The 15,110-nt window shown below is 38.3% G+C and overlaps 1 pseudogene; it reads right to left on the bottom strand.

Annotated features, from left to right (window-relative positions):
* Positions 1-12,164: 12,164 nt before the first annotated feature.
* LOC113885226 lies at positions 12,165-12,762 on the bottom strand (annotated as a pseudogene).
* Between the last annotated feature and the right edge of the window lie 2,348 nt (positions 12,763-15,110).

Genomic DNA, 15,110 nt, shown 5'->3' with positions numbered 1-15,110 from the left:
TTTTTTTTTTCTGTTTCTTTCTCTTCTTCTTTTATATAACATTGTATATCTGAAATTCCAAACTCTACTCTAGATTTTTAATTTATGCTTTTTGGTATTTGATATTAACTTTGTACCTGTATTTTCTTTATAATTTTTGCCACATTGTTTGTTTGTTTGTTTGTTTTCTCTCTTTATGTCTCTTCTCCCTTTTGTTTTTTAATATTGTATTTTTTAAATTCCAAACTCTACTCTAGATTTTTAATTTTTGTTTTTTGGTATTAGTTATCAATTTTGTACCTGTATTTTCTTTATAATTTTCGCGACCTTGTTTCTTTTTCTTTGTTCATTTTTTCTCTCTTTCTTTTCCTTCTTCTTTTCTTTAACATCGTATTTTTGAAATTCCAAACTCTACTCTAGATTTTTAATTTTTGCTTTTATGTATTTGTTACCAATTTTGTACCTTTAAGAACCCAGTCCTCAGGACCCATTTTTCACTAGGGAGCGAGATTACTGGCTTGACTGCTCTCCCTCCCTTTGGACTCTCCTTTTTCTCCACCAGGTCGCCTGTGTCTCCTCCCTAACCCCTCTCTACTCTACCCAACTCTGTGAGTTTCTGTGTGTTCCAGACGGTGGAGAACACTTAGAGAACTGATTACTGGCTGGATCTGTCTCCCTCCTTTTCATTCCCCCCTTTTATCCTTCTGGCCACCTCTGTCTCCTTCCTCCTTCTTCTCTTCTCTGTATAACTCCGTGAACATCTCTGAGCGGTCCAGTTGTGGAGTGCACATAAGGAAGTGACTACTGGCTACCCGACTCTCTCCACTATTGATTCCACCTCATCTCATTTGGGTCACCTCTAACTCCCTCCTCCCTCTTCTTTTCTCCATGTAATGCTGTGAACCTCTCTGAGTGACCCTCACAGTAGAGACACTTTTCATCTTTAACGTAGATGTTTTATCAATGGTGCTATATAGAAGGAGAAGTTTTGAAACTACTGTAAAAATAATACCAATAACTGGAAGCAGGAGGCTTAAGTCCAAATCCTGACTCCAGGAAACTCCTGACTCCAAGGAACATTAATAGACAGGAGCTCATCAAACACCTCCATACCGACACTGAAACCAAGCACCACACAAGGGCCAACAAGTTCCAGGGCAAGACATACCAAGCAAATTTTCCAGCAACAAAGGAACACAGCCCTGAGCTTCAAGATACAGGCTGCCCAAAGTCACCCCCAAACCATAGACATCTCATAACTCATTACTGGACATTTCATTGCACTCCAGAGAGAAGAAATACAGCTCCACCCACCAGAACACCGACACAAGCTTCCCTAACCAGGAAACCTTGACAAGCCACCTGTACAAACCCACACACAGTGAGGAAAAGCCACGATAAAGAGAACTCCACAAACTGCCAGAATACAGAAAGGACACCCCAAACTCAGCAATTTAAACAAGATGAAGAGACAGAGGAATACCCAGCAGATAAAGGAACAGGATAAATGCCCACAAAACCAAACAAAAGAGGAAGAGATAGGGAATCTACCTGATAAAGAATTCCGAATAATGATAGTGAAAATGATCCAAAATCTCGAAATTAAAATGGAATCACAGATAAATAGCCTGGAGACAAGGATTGAGAAGATGCAAGAAAGGTTTAACAAGGACCTAGAGGAAATAAAAAAGGGTCAATATATAATGAATAATGCAATAAATGAAATTAAAAGCACTCTGGAGGCAACAAATAGTAGAATAACAGAGGCAGAAGATAGGATTAGTGAATTAGAAGATAGAATGGTAGAAATAAATGAATCAGAGAGGATAAAAGAAAAACGAATTAAAAGAAATGAGGACAATCTCAGAGACCTCCAGGACAATATTAAATGCTACAACATTCGAATCATAGGGGTTCCAGAAGAAGAAGACAAAAAGAAAGACCATGAGAAAATACTTGAGGAGATAATAGTGGAAAACTTCCCTAAAATGGGGAAGGAAATAATCACCCAAGTACAAGAAACCCAGAGAGTCCCAAACAGGATAAACCCAAGGGGAAACACCCCAAGACACATATTAATCAAATTAACAAAGATCAAACACAAAGAAAAAATATTAAAAGCAGCAAGGGAAAAACAACAAATAACACACAAGGGAATTCCCATAAGGATAACAGCTGATCTTTCAATAGAAACTCTTCAAGCCAGGAGGGAATGGCAAGACATACTTAAAATGATGAAAGAAAATAACCTATAGCCCAGATTATTGTACCCAGCAAGGATTTCATTCAAGTATGAAGGAGAAATCAAAAGCTTTTCAGACAAACAAAAGCTGAAAGAATTCTGCACCTCCAAACCAGCTCTCCAACAAATACTAAAGGATATTCTCTAGACAGGAAACACAAAAACGGTGTATAAATTTGAACCCAAAACAATAGAGTAAATGGCAACAGGATCATACTTATCAGTAATTACCTTAAACGTAAATGGGTTGAATGCCCCAACCAAAAGACAAAGACTGGCTGAATGGATACAAAAACAAGACCCCTACATATGTTGTCTACAAGAGACCCACCTCAAAACAAGGGACACATACAGACTGAAAGTCAAGGGCTGGAAAAAGATTTTCCATGCAAATAGGGACCAAAAGAAAGCAGGAGTAGCAATACTCATATCAGATAAAATAGACTTTAAAACAAAGGCTGTGAAAAGAGACAAAGAAGGTCACTACATAATGATCAAAGGATCAATCCAAGAAGAAGATATAATAATTATAAATATATATGCACCCAACACGGGAGCACCGCAATATGTAAGACAAATGTTAACAAGTATGAAAGGAGAAATTAACAACAACACAATAATAGTGGGAGACTTTAATACCCCACTCACACCTATGGATAGATCAACTAAACAGAAAATTAACAAGGAAACACAAACTTTAAATGATACAACAGACCAGTTAGACCTAATTGATATCTATAGGACATTTCATCCCAAAACAATGAATTTCACCTTTTTCTCAAGCGCACATGGAACCTTCTCCAAGATAGATCACATCCTGGGCCATAAAGCTAGCCTTGGTAAATTCAAAAAAATAGAAATCATTCCAAGCATCTTTTCTGACCACAATGCAGTAAGATTAGATCTCAATTACAGGAGAAAAACTATTAAAAATTCCAACATATGGAGGCTGAACAACACGCTGCTGAATAACCAACAAATCACAGAAGAAATCAAAAAAGAAATCAAAATTTGCATAGAAACGAATGAAAATGAAAACACAACAACCCAAAACCTGTGGGACACGGTAAAAGCAGTACTAAGGGGAAAGTTCATAGCAATACAGGCACACCTCAAGAAACAAGAAAAAAGTCAAATAAATAACCTAACTCTACACCTAAAGCAACTAGAAAAGGAAGAAATGAAGAACCCCAGGGTTAGTAGAAGGAAAGAAATCTTAAAAATTAGAGCAGAAATAAATGCAAAAGAAACAAAAGAGACCATAGCAAAAATCAACAAAACCAAAAGCTGGTTCTTTGAAAGGATAAATAAAATTGACAAACCATTAGCCAGACTCATCAAGAAACAAAGGGAGAAAAATCAAATCAATAACATTAGAAATGAAAATGGAGAGATCACAACAGACAACACAGAAATACAAAGCATCATAAGAGACTACTATCAACAATTATATGCCAATAAAATGGCAGAAGGGAAAGAGACACGTGTACCCCAATGTTCATCGCAGCACTGTTTATAATAGCCAGGACATGGAAGCAACCTAGATGTCCATCAGCAGATGAATGGATAAGAAAGCTATGGTACATATACACAATGGAGTGTTACTAAGCCATTAAAAAGAATACATTTGAATCAGTTCTAATGAGGTGGATGAAACTGGAGCCTATTATACAGAGTGAAGTAAGCCAGAAAGAAAAATACCAATACAGTATACTAACGCATATATATGGAATTTAGAAAGAGGGTAACAATAACCCTGTGTACGAGACAGCAAAAGAGACACAGATGTATAGAACAGTTTTATGGACTCTGTGGGAGAGGGAGAGGGTGGGAAGACTTGGGAGAATGGCATTGAAACATGTAAAATATCATGTATGAAACGAGATGCCAGTCCAGGTTCGATGCACGATACTGGATGCTTGGGGCTAGTGCACTGGGATGACCCAGAGGGATGGTATGGGGAGGGAGGAGGGAGGAGGGTTCAGGATGGGGAACACATGTATACCTGTGGCGGATTCATTTTGATATTTGGCAAAACTAATACACTTATGTAAATTTTAAAAATAAAATAAAATTTAAAAAAAGGAAAACTGGTTGGTTGCATTTAAATGGAATTTTAAAGCTTTGAGATTAGTCTTATCTTCTGAACTTGATAAACCATAACACCATGTCTAAGTCACCATTTAAGAGTTTCAATTTTTTAAATGCACAAAAGATTCAGTTCAGTTCAGTCGCTCAGTTGTGTCCAACTCTTTGTGACCCCATGAATCGCAGCATGCCAGGCCTCCCTGTCCATCACCAACTCCCAGAGTTCACCCAGACTCACGTCCATCAAGTCAGTGATGCCATCCAGCCATCTCATCCTCTGTCGTCCCCTTCTCCTCCTGCCCCCAAATCCTCCCAGTATCAGAGTCTTTTCCAATGAGTCAACTCTTCGCATGAAGTGGCCAAAGTACTGGAATTTCAGCTTTAGCATCATTCCTTCCAAAGAAATCCCAGGGCTGATCTCCTTCAGAATGGACTGGTTGGATCTCCTTGCAGTCCAAGGGACTCTCAAAAGTCTTCTCCAACACCACAGTTCAAAAGCATCAATTCTTCAATTAGATGACTTCAATTTCATTCAAGCCAAGTAAGTCACCCCTCCCCCACAAATGAAGTATCATTTTCAATGGATCTTTGCTTTGCTTAGGCTTTTAGCTGACAGACAGTCCCCTTTGTTTCAAGATACTGATTTTGATACTATTAAGTGACTGCAAGTATATTGTCAATAGTTTATGGTGAGGGAGGGGGATAGATGTTTAAAATCTGTATGTTTCATTTATAGATTTCTTGAATCAGACAAATCAAGATTAAATACAAATTTAGCTATAAGATTTTTCTAAAAGAAGCCATTTTGAAAACTTGCTTGTCTGTGAATCTTTTGTTTTAAAAGTATCCTTGTTTAGAGTCTTATCTGATCAATCTCAATAAAGAGTTTGCAAAGTTATCCAAATTAGTTAAATTCTTTCCAAACCCTTCAAATTCGTGACAGTATCTTGGAAAGGGAAGACTTATCCATCTCTTAACTATGCAAGCTAATGGTGGCCTGCAGTGTTTGAAAAGTGATAAGACATTCAGGCCAAGTTCAATAACATCAGGCTGTATGTCAAGAGCCAGAAGTCATGACTAAGAATACCACTGATTAAAGACAGGAGCTAAAAAAAAAAAAAAAAAAAAAAACAAGACAGGAGCTGAGACACCAGTGACCATCATAAGTGAGCCAATTTCTTATTCCCTGGGCCAGCACTGATTATTCTCTATTGGTTAAAAAAAATAAAAGAATGATCTTTGAAATAAAAGCTTCTCTTTTATTTTAAGCTCCTTTCTTCAGTTCAATTCAGTTCAGTTCAGTCTCTCAGTTGTGTCTGACTCTTTGCAATCCCATGACTGCAGCATATCACGCTTCCCTGTTCATCACCAACTCCTGGAGTCTACTCAAATTCATGTCTACCAAGTCAGTGATGCTATCCGATGATCTCATCCTCTGTCTTCCCCTTCTCCTCCTGCCTTCAACCTTTCCCAACATCAGTGTCATTTCCAATGAATCAGTCCTTCACATCAGGTGGCCAAAATATTGGAGTTTCAGCTTCAACATCAGTCCTTCCAATGAATATTCAGGACTGATTTCCTTTAGAATTGACTGGTTAGATCTCCTTGAAGTCCAAGTGACTCTCAAGGGTCTTCTCCAACACCACAGTTCAAAAGCATCAATTCTTTGGTGCTCAGCTTTCTTTAGAGTCCAACTCTCAAATCCATACATGACCACTGGAAAAACCATAGCTTTGACTAGACAGACATTTGTTGGCAAAGTAATGCCTCTGATTTTTAATATGCTGTCTAGGTTGGTCATAGATTTTCTTCCAAGGAGCAAGTGTCTTTTAATTTCATGGCTGCAGTCACCATCTGCAGTGATTTTGAAACGGAAAGAAATAGTCTGTTACTATTTCCATTGTTTCCCCATCTATTTGCCAAGAAGTAATAAGACCAGATGCCGTGATCTTAGTTTTCTGAATGTTGAGTTTTAAGCCAATTTTTTCACTCTCCTCTTACATTTTCATCAAGAGACTCTTTAGTTCTTTGCTTTCTGCCATAAGGGTGGTATCATATACATATATGAGGTTATTGATATTTCTCCTGGCAATCTTGATTTCAGCTTGTGCTTCATCCAGCCCAGCATTTCACATGATGTATTCTGCATATAAGTTAAATAAGCAGGGTGACAATATACAGCCTTCACGTATTCCTTTCCCAAATGGTACCAGTTCATTGTTCCATGTCTGGTTCTTACTGTTGTTTCCTGACCTGTATACAGATTTCTCAGGAGGCAGGTAAGGTGGTCTGGTATTCCCATCTCTTGAAGAATTTTCCATAGTTTGTTGTGATCCACACAGTCAAAGTCTTTGACAGAGACAATAAACAGTAGATGTTTTTCTGGTGATCACTGGCTCTAGGTGATCATTCACCTAGAACCAGACATCCTGGAATGTGAAGTCAAGTGGGCCTTACGAAGCATCACTATGAACAAAGCCAGTGGAGGTGATGGAATCCCAGTTGAGCTATTTCAAATCCTAAATGATGATGCTGTGAAAGTGCTGCATTCAATATGCTAGTGAATTTGGAAAACTCAGCAGTGGCCACAGGACTGGAAAAGGTCAGTTTTCATTCCAATTCCAAAGAAAAGTAATGCCAAAGAACATTCAAACTCCCGTACAATTGCACTCATCTCACACAGGTGGCTCAGAGGTTAAAGCGTCTGCCTAGAATGTGGGAGACCTGGGTTCGATCCCTGGGTTGGGAAAATCCCCTGGAGAAGGAAATGGCAACCCACTCCAGTACTCTTGCCTAGAGAATCCCATGCAGGGAGGAGCCTGGTAGGCTACAGTCCATGGGGTCGCAAAGAGTCGGACAGGACTGAGCGACTTCACTTTCACACATTAGCAAAGTAATGCTCAAAATTCTCCAAGCCATGCTTCAACAGTACAAGAACTGTGAACTTCCAGACGTTCAACTGGATTTAGTAAAGGCAGAGGAACCAGAGATCAAAAGCCCCTTTCTTAGAAAACACCAAAGTTTCTATGATATTTTTGCTCTATGCTTTGTCGACCAGGGAACCTCAAATTATCTGAGAATTTAAATTTAAGGGAGTTTGTGTTGTGACCTGTGTGCCAGCAAAGGATAAACTAATACTTTAATAATTGGAATACATTCCATTGTATTGTTCTATTCATTTTAATACTAATTTACTCTAACACTGCTTAATCTAACCAGTTCATGTTGGGAAAAATATCTAAAAAGGCATCAAGCTTCAGAGCTTGGTAAATAAATTGAGGCACAAAAGTTACTGCTAGAAACATGGTAAAAGAACCCACATTTTATCTTTGGAATGTTCCACATATTCCACCAAGGAAATCCTAAGCGAGGCCAGGAAGTGTGGTGATATTATCACAAAATCATCTAGTCTTAATATTCAACATTTGCCCACAGACAAATAGCATCTGTCATCACCTGGGAGCTTATTAGAAATGCAGAGAAACTCAGGCCATGACCCAGACCTACTCAATCAGAATCTGCAGTTTAACAAGATCCCTAGGTGATTATTTGCACACTAGAACTGATACAGCACTGATCTACAGCAGATCTCTCAACCCTGGATGCACAATAGAAACACCTGAGGAAAGTTAAAAAAAAAAAAAATGCCAAGACAAGGTTCCTACTCTAGGGATTCCAGCCTGATGGATCAAATACTCACTAGATTTTTTTAACTTGTATAACTGGGTGGATGAAATTTCCAATCACCAAATAGAAAAGAAACAAGAAAAATATGCTATGTGAAGGGTTTGGTTTTCACATGTTAGTTTATGATGCTATGGTACATACAAAAAGCTATGGTAGATGAATAAATGAATAGATGTATACATATAGATGGATGAATGGAATATTGATAAGAAAAGTTTCAGTAATGAACTCTTCAGTTTCAATAAACATCTATAGAGGTCTATAATGTAAGAGAGAGAGGTCAAGGAAAGACATACATATATGTAGAAATTTTGGAACTACTGAATGTAGAGGTGATGATGAAGGCATGGGAACAGATAAGAATAACTATCGTTTAGTGCACTATTAGGAGGAGAAAAGTAAAGATCAAGAATAGAATCTCAGGAACTTCCCTGATGATCCAGTGATTAAGACTCTGAGCTTCCACTACAGGGGACACGGGTTTGACTCTGGGTCAGGAAACTAAGATCCCACATGCTGTAGCACAGCAAAAAAAAGAATAGGATCTCCTGCATCATTATCCTTTTTTTTTTTTTTTGCATCAACTTTTAAAGCATAGGCCAAGTAAGTGTAGCTCAATAATGAGATTAAACTAGGGCGTCTAGAAAAGAAGAGTAATCAAGAGGAAAGAGAAGAATACACACCAAGGTTAAGAAACAGTTTCCAAAGAACATATGATGTCAGATACTGCAGGACATCAGAAATTCAACAGGTCCATTGCCTTTACCATCTAAGAATTAACATATAAACTCGGCAAGACAGTGAATGTGTTGAAAGCCAGATTGTAATTCACTGAGGAAGGAATGGAAAATGAGGCAGTGGAAAGACATAGTTTCCATTTTTCTTTCCAGAAGGTTGGCAGTAAAGGGGAAATATTATATACGGTAGTAGCTAGAAGAAGGTGTAGGATTTATAACACTCAGCTGCTTTTAGGGAACTCAAAACTTTTCAGAGACTTGGATGTTGGATCTAATTGCAGTGTTTCGAGAATAAACACATATGCCTCATAAGCATATGTATTTTTCATTATAAATGTTTATGTGTCTGGTATATTATTGGAGAACAGAATTGCCTATTCAAACATGTTAGACACTGCTTTTATTAGACACAGCTATTATAACATCACACACCAGAGATTTGTACAATTCTGTGGTCCCACATTTCTCAGTTCCTTTTAAATTTGTTTGGCCAATTAAATATTTAGATGAAAAGAAACATGATTCTCAGATGATACCTCTATATAAACAGTGTGGTTTAGTCATAACTTTTTACTACTTACAGCTGTGGGACTTAGAAAACTCTTATTACTTTGGTACAGCCTCCTCAATTGTAGTAGAAAAAATTTAGAAAATGAAAGGCAATAGGAAATTATTTTAAAATCAATATTAATAAATAATTATCTCTAATTAGTGAGCTGGATTTGCATATTAATTTTTTACTAATTAGGTTTACTGATTAATAGTTTATTAATCAGTCTCCTGATTTCAAATGGTTTAAGAATCCAAGTAACATAAACAGAAGAAGTATTATCGCCCAATTTTGTGAGTTCGGAAACTGAAGAAAAGGATGACAAGGCCTAGAACACAGGTAACAACTTGAAGAATACTGAAAGGTCACTTCTTTCTGACTTTTAAAGGAGGATCAAACATACATGTCCTTTCAAACTCTCGGAATCAGTTCAATGGTCAATAAAATAATATACACTGGGGAGTAGGGACTTAGTGTTTAATAGGGACAGAGTTTCAGTTCAGGAAATGATAAGATTTGGGACATAAACTATGGTGAGACTTGCACAACAATGTGAATGTATTTAGTGCCATCGAAATGTACAGTTAAACATGGTTAAAAGTGTTTTATATGATGTGACTTTTACCACAATAATAGTTTTTAAAAATAAGACAAAATAATGTGCATTAATGCATGATAAACTGTAAAATATTATATGAATTTAAATCCAAGCAACATGAGTCATATTTTTAGCACCTAAATCAGTGCCTGACACACACCTAAACCAAGTCCTCTGGAAATTAAATAGAGCCTTATAATATTTTGTAATGGTGGTCATTACAAAGAGTCAGAGATGTGTCCTAATCATTCCCTAGATTCCCCCCAACAGTCTATTATCCCTTCTTTTTTGTTTTTGATATGAAGAAATTTAGGGCAACTCTCAGTTTTCAGTTGCCTAGGCAAAGCCTCTTCCTAGATTAGGTTGTTTAGACAACCTTGCCTAGAAAAGACCTTTCAATTTCCAGATAGATCGAGACAATTTTCTGTATAGTTGTTTTTGGGACAAGGAACCTCAGGGAATCATGTTCAGTTCTGGGTTTAGATCTTATGCTCCAATATCCTAGATTCTCTTCCAATGAACGAGAAACTGTCCATTGGAAAGAACATATTGAGATGCTACTATGCTACTCCTTTTTTCTGAGACTGAGACCACTTATCCTCTACCAGCCTCATGAGTCCCAAACCGCCAAACTGACTTGGCTCCATAGGCATAAGAACTATGAACCACCACTGAAGGTTATTATCCCAGAGTCTCCCTTGTCTCAGGCCACAATCTCTTAGACTACTCTAAAAATGATACCTTATTTTCATTTAGAATCTTAAAATTAAGTAATGCTCCTAGGTCTCACCGTCATCAGAAATCTCTACCATCTGTTAATATATTTGCTTCCTTTCTTCTTCTACTAAGCTACTTCTTCCCAGACTTATCAATATGTATTATATGGAACTACATTAAGAGCTTTAACTTTAAAGTCAGATAGAACTGGATTTGAATCCAGCCTCTAATCCTAACTGTGACCTTGGGAAGCTTATTTAAACTCTCTGAGTCTCAGTTTACCCATCTGAAAAACAAAAGTAATGACATTGACTTCTTGCTATTTGGTGATGATTAAATGATACAATGCGTATAGATCACTTAGCACTGTGCCCAGAACATACAGCCTCAGAGTCCTTTTAAACATGCCATGTGGGCATGTATCAGCCTCCCTCCTTATACCTCAGTTTCAGCTATTCTGGAGGCCATCAATTTTTGAAGTGCCACCCAGGACTCCTAAAATGAATTTTGTGTCTGTTCTATAGGTTGTCTTTAAAATTGGACCACGTTTAACATCTTTGTGTTTTCACAAGAGGAAGTAATAGCCTTAAACTTATTTTTATTCATTTGGATTCTCATAAACTATCTTTGGCTACTGCAGGGACCCCCTACAGACTGATTCAGCATCACTGTAGTACTAAATTCTTTATCTCTGCATCATGGCAAAAAATTGTTAAAAGTACAAACACTAAAACCAGACTGTCTGGGCTGAAATACCATTTCTGCCTTTACCTGTCTGTGCAAATTGGAGCAAGTTACTTGACCTTTCTATGCTTCAGTTTCATCGATGGGATGATAGTAATAGTGCCTACTTTGCAGCATTTTTGTGAATCTAATACAGGTTAATACATGTAAAGTACTTAGAATAGGATCTGGCACATAGTTAACATTTTATGGCTGAGTGCTCACTTTTACTAACTACTTACAAAGTAGGATGAAATTAATTCTACAAACGCTTGGTAATTGGTTACATGCCAAAACTATACCCAAGGCTAAAAGATGATGAGGTCCTGACCACAAGGACCTTCAATAAAAAAGGATATTATATATACATATTTATAAAACACACGCATGCATGCATGCTAAGTCACTTCAGTTCTGTCTGACTCTCTGCAACCCTATGGACTGTAGCCCACCAGGTTCTTCTGTCTGTGAGATTCTCCAGGCAAGAATACTAGAGTGGGTTGCCGTGCTTTCCTTCAGGGGATCTTTCTGACCTAGGGATTGAACCTCTGTCTCTTATGTCTCTTGCATTGGCAGGTGGGTTCTTTGCCACTAGCACCAGCTGGGAAGCCCCATATATAACACACACACATATACAATGTATAATCTGGTACACATACAGACACATAGTGCACAATGCACACACATATCACAAATTCTAGGCTATAACAGTACCTGACATTGTATAATCTGAGATTACCAATCTGTTCTCTTTGGCTTCTTTTTTTTTTTTAGTCTCAAATCAAGAGTTTTTATTGTCTCTTTAAAATATCACAACTGAGTCCATAGAACCATCTGCTATCTTGTTTCTGCAGCAGGATCACTGAGATCTTATTCATCATCCTGCTGAACTGTTCCTTTTTCAGAAACATAGATACCACCCCAAAATTTTCTGATATCCTTGTTTTTAACTGTGGTAACTTGCTGAATCAAAGCAGCCAAATTTGACACAAGTTCAATGTCATTTCCTTCAAGAATCCACTCATCTTTCTGGGCTTGAGATACTGAACAGGCAACCCCTGGCCTCATTCGAACACTGCATATGTATTTTTCACCCAGAAAGTTTCAGATTTCCACAAGAGAACCATTCTCCTGAATAACAACGTTGATGGGGAAGTGGGCATACACCGACCTCATCTTGTAACGGAAGCCCAGTGTAATACCCTTGATCATGTTCTGTACGTGACTACAGATTGTGCGAACAGTGGCCTGTTCCTTTGTTTCCCCACCATTTGTCAACACAGAGCCTCTTCTTTTTCTTTTCAAAGAGACTGAGTTCTACACTGATGTGATTGAAGTTCCTCCGCAGGGTGCCTTTGGGGCCCTTCACAATAACTGTCCGTCCCTTCAAGGTAATGTCGACATTTTCTGGGATGTCGGCAGTGTGACTGGCTTCTAACATTTTTTACCTTTAATCAGTGATGAAAGTGGATTTATATCTGGGCTAACCACTTGGACCAGCCTTCTATATGATGGCTGCAAAGAAGAGTTTTGACTTTACACACCCCCGATTAATTGTTACCAAGGACCCTATATCAAATCACGTTTTTACTCATCAGATCAGTGTCTGAAAGCCAATGATTATGAAAGCTAGAAAACTTAAATCAATTCCTAAATCTGTAAATGAAGACCTGGAGAAGTATCCTCAATTTGAGTAAATAAAGAATAAAACTATGACTGATTTGGAACGATTTCTAATTTATAGAACACAATGAAAACAATATTGTAAATATAAATCTCCTTCCTGCGAACCAGATAACAACTTTATGGACAAACCTGGTGTCCATGTGTGAGATGGAAGAAAATTCTCCTTACATGGCATCTGCCTTCTCTCTAAGCAGGTGGCTAAATCCCCACTCCTCACAATGAGCCGTGCCTTCCACTTTCTCTCCACTATTAATCCTTCTCAGTGGGCTGGCCTTGAGGTTTAAGTTGTTCTTCAGCACTGCAAGGGTGAGGTCTTTTGCAGACCATGAGCGACAGCTGCCTGGTAAAGCTTTGCCTGTGAAGTAGCTGGCACCCACTGATAATAGTTGGCTCCTGTTGCTCAGCCCTGCTGTTTGCAGAATCGAAGGCAGCTTCTGTAAACCCCATTAGCCTGTCTCTCCCACAATTTTCTATTCTTTCTTGTCAGCAAGTGTTACCACAACGGTCAAACACTGAACTTTCCCTGAGGCCACCAACTCCATCCTTGTGTTCTCCACTCCACAGCTGAGTTGAAGGAATCACATAAGTAAATGACACATAGACGTTAAGTGGCTGCTCAGACAGACTCAATGTGAAACACTTTCCAGAGGCCTTTCAATCAGAGCTAGTCCTTTCTAGGACTGGCCATAGGTTGTGAGATGGTAACTATTTGGATACTATTGCTAGTCTTTATTCAGCACCTACTACATTTCAAACACTTGTCTTATTTATTATATTTTATCCATGAACAATCCTAAAATTTAGGGATCTTTACCCCAATTTTAAAGATGAGGAAACAGATTCACAGTATCTTTTCAACTGAAAACTATCACACAATGTACCTTCCTCCTCCCTGAATGATAGAGCTTTCTTTTGCTCCTCAATCATACCAGTATCAGTGGCTTCCAACTTACCCATTAGGTAAGACTGATCCTACCAACAACCGTAATGAACCAAGCAAAGATATCTTCACTCCAAGTCAGAATTTTTGATCTATAAAGCCAGCATGCAAAGGAGTCAATAGCCTGAGTTGTCCCATGTTTCATAGCATTTATAAAGGGAAAGAAGAAACGCCAATTACAGTGCTAAATAGAAAATGACCCACAAGGCTGCACCATCGAAGTTGCTCTTACTCTGATCTCTATGGTGACGTTTAAATCAGCAAACTGGTCATCCCTTGACAATGGAATCTTTTAAAATTAATTGATTTGACAAAATAACTACAAATTAACCACCAGTCAGTTGTGTTGCTTTAAAAAAAAAAAAAATCTAACAAATGACCAAAGTTACATGCTCTTTTGCCATCCTAGTTTAACTTATTAAGCAGACAGCAGGAATCCTAATCAGTCAAGACGATGCATAATACAGGTGGCATCAAGTTTACACGACTAATTTGAGTACTAATGGAATCTGGTTTCCTTTACTTGCCTGCATTGTGTCTTGATATATTCTGGCAAAGTGTCTCATTTTGTTTTGGAATCATGAATATAGAGTTCTCTGCTAAGAAAGGATTCTCCTTCTCTGTGGACACATTCCAAGTCACTTCTCTGAAGAAAGCTATTCCCAAATAACTGTTTAAGGACCTGCATCATTAGCTGAGGGCTTCCCTGATGGCTTAAGCGATAAACAATCTGTGTGCAATGCAGGTGATGTGGGTTCAATCCCTGTGATGAGAAGATCCCCTAGAGGAGGGACTGGCAACCCACTCCAGTATTCTTGCCTGGAAAATCCCATGAACAGAGGAGCCTGGTGGGCCACAGTCCATGGGGTGGGTCAGAAAAGAGCTGGATATGACTGAGCATGCACACATGTGATCATTAGTTGAATACTGATGAAAACATAAATGCACTGGGTTCTGTGGGTTTATGTGAAACTTGTTATAAAGGACTGTCTCGTATGATCATGGAGGCTGAGAATTCCCTCTATCGATTGTCTGAAAACTGTAGACCAAGGAAAGTTGGTGATATAAATTTCAACCCAAATCTGAAGGTCTGAGAACCAGGAGCACTTTATGGCATTAAGTCTCAGTCCTGGAGCAGATCAGTGTCCTGCTCAAACAGATGG

Source organism: Bos indicus x Bos taurus, chromosome 28, assembly GCF_003369695.1.
Source record: "Bos indicus x Bos taurus breed Angus x Brahman F1 hybrid chromosome 28, Bos_hybrid_MaternalHap_v2.0, whole genome shotgun sequence".
NCBI lineage: Eukaryota > Metazoa > Chordata > Mammalia > Artiodactyla > Bovidae > Bos > Bos indicus x Bos taurus.
The sequence above is the reverse complement of the archived record's forward strand: the minus strand, read 5'-3'. Positions and strand labels throughout refer to the sequence as shown.